Source organism: Colobus angolensis, unplaced genomic scaffold, assembly GCF_000951035.1.
Source record: "Colobus angolensis palliatus isolate OR3802 unplaced genomic scaffold, Cang.pa_1.0 Scaffold237, whole genome shotgun sequence".
Lineage (NCBI taxonomy): Eukaryota > Metazoa > Chordata > Mammalia > Primates > Cercopithecidae > Colobus > Colobus angolensis.
Window position 1 is genome coordinate 813,279 of NW_012115566.1, and position 2,792 is coordinate 816,070.

A 2,792-nucleotide genomic window follows, 5' to 3' on the forward strand; every position below is an offset into this window, starting at 1 on the left:
ACCCTGCGGTCAAGCGATTCTTCCGCCTCAGCCTCCCAAGTAGCTGGGACTACAGGCGCGTGCCACCACACCTGGCTAATCTTGTTTTTTTTTTTAATGTTTAGTAGAGACAGGGTTTCACCAAGTTGGACAGGCTGGTCTCGAGCTCCTGACTTCAGGGGATCCTACCATTTCGGCCTATCAAAATGCTAGGACTACAGGCATGAGCCACTGCACCCAGCCAACTATATAAATTTTTAACGAGGAGCTTTCCCCAAGATGGCCGAATAGGAACAGCTCTGATCTGCAGCTCTCAGTGAGATCAAGGCAGAAGGCAGGAGATTTTTGCATTTCCAACTGAGGGACCTGGCTTATCTCACTGGGACTTGTTAGAGAGTGGGTGCAGCCCACAGAGGGTGAGCCAAAGCTGGGTGCGGCATCATCTCACCCTGGAGGTGCAAGGGGTTGAGGAACTCCCTCCACTAGCCAAGGGAAGGCATAAGGGATTGTGCCATGAGGAATGGTGCACTCAGGCCCAGATACTGTTTTTCCCATGGTTTTCACAACCCGCAGACCAGGAGATTCCTTGGGTGCGTATGTCAAAGGGCCCTGGGCCCTTGACAGTGCAAGCACAAAACTGGGCTGCCAATTAGGCAGACACCAAGCTAGCTGCAGGAGTTTATTTTCATAACCCAGTGGCATCTGGAACACCAACGAGACAGAACCATCTGCTCCCCTGGAAAGGTGACAGAAGCTGGGGAGCAAAGTGGTCTTGCTCAGCGAATCCCACCCCCAGGAGCCCAACAATCTAAGAACCACTGGCTTGAAGTTTTTGCAGTAAGTACAGCAGTCTGAAGTCAACCTGGGACACTCTAGTCTGGTGTGGGGAGGGGCATCTGCCATTACTGAGGCTTGAGTAGGCAGTTTTCCCTGACAGTGTAAACAATGCCACAGGGAAGATAGAACTGGGCAGAGCCCAATGCATTTCACCAAAGCCCCTGTAGGCAGACTGCCTCTCTAAATTCCTTCTCTCTGGGCAGGGCATCTCTGAAAAAAAGGCATCAGCCCCAGTCAGGGGCTTATAGATCAAATTCCCATCTCCCTGGGACAGAGCACCTGGGGAAAGAGGAGGCTGTGGGTGCAGCTTCAGCAGACTTAAACGTCCCTGCCTGCCAGCTCTGAAGAGAGCAGTGGATCTCCCAGCACAGCGTTCCAGTCTATGCTAAGCAACAGACTGTCTCCTCAAGTGGGTACCTGACCCCCATGCCTGCTGACTGGGAGGCACCTCCCAGCAGAGGTCGATGGACACATTACACAGGACAGCTCCAGCTGGCATCTGGAGGGTGCCTATCTAGGACAAAGCTTCCAGAGGAAGGAACAGGCAGCAATCTCTGCTGTTCTGCAGCCTCCACTGTTGTTACCCATGGAAATAAGGTCTGGAGTGGACCTCCAGCAAATTCCTGCAGATCTGCAGCAGAGGGCCCTGACTGTTAGAAGGAAAACTAACAAACAGAAAGGAATAGCATCAGCATCAACAGAAAGGACATCTACTCAGAAACCCCATCCAAAGGTCACCAACATCAAAAACCAAAGGTATAGAAATCCACTAAGATGAGGAAAAACCAGCACAGAAAGGCTGAAAATTCCAAAATCCAGAACGCCTCTTCTCCTCCAAGGGATCACAACTCCTTGCCAGCAAGAGAACAAAACTGGATGGAGAATGAGTTTGAGGAATTGACAGAAGTAGGCTTCAGAAGGTGGGTAATAACAAACTCCCCTGAGCTAAAGCTAACCCAATTCAAGGAAGCTAAGAACCTTGAAAAAGGGTTAGAGGAATTGACAACTAGAATAACCAGTTTGGAGAAGAACACAAATAACCTGATGGAGCTGAAAAATACACCACGAGAACTTCACGAATCATACACAAGAATCAATAGCCAAATCAATCTAGTGGAAAAAAGGATATCAGAGATTGAAGATCAACTTAATGAAATAAAGCATGAAGACAAGATTAGAGAAAAAAGAACAGAAAGTTACAAACAAAGTATCCGAGAAATATGGGAATATGTGAAAAGACCAAATGTACGTGTGATTGGTGTACCTGAAAGTGACAGGGAGAGTGGAACTAAGTTGGAAAACACTCTTCAGGATATTATTCAGGAGACCTTCCCCATCCTAGCAAGACAGGCCAACATTCAAATTCAGAAAATAGAGAAAACACCACAAAGATACTCCTCGAGAAGAGCAACCCCAAGAAACATAATTGTCTGATTCACCAAGGTTGAAATGAAGGAAAAAATTTAAGGACAGCCAGAGAGAGAGGTTGGGTTACCCACAAAAAGAAGCCCATCAGACTAACAACACATGTCTCTGCAGAAACTCTACAAGCCAGAAGAAAATGGGCCAATATGCAACATTCTAAAAGAAAAGAATTTTCCACCCAGAATTTCATATCCATCCAAACTAAGCTTCATAAGCAAAGGAGAAATAAAATCCTTTACAGACAAGCAAATGCTGAGAGATTTTGTCACCACCAAGCCTGCCTTGCAAAAACTCCTGAACTCCTCAAAGAAAGGAAAAGCCAGTACCAGCCACTGCAAAAACATAACAAATTGTAAAGACCGTTGACACTATGAAGAAACTGCATTAGCTAATGGGCAAAATAACCAGTTAACATCATAATGACAGGATCAAATTCACACATAACAATATTAACCTTAAATGTAAATGGGCTAAAAGGCCCAATTAAAAGACACAGACTGGTAAATTGGAAAAAGAGACAAGATCCATCAGTGTGCTGTATTCAGGAGACC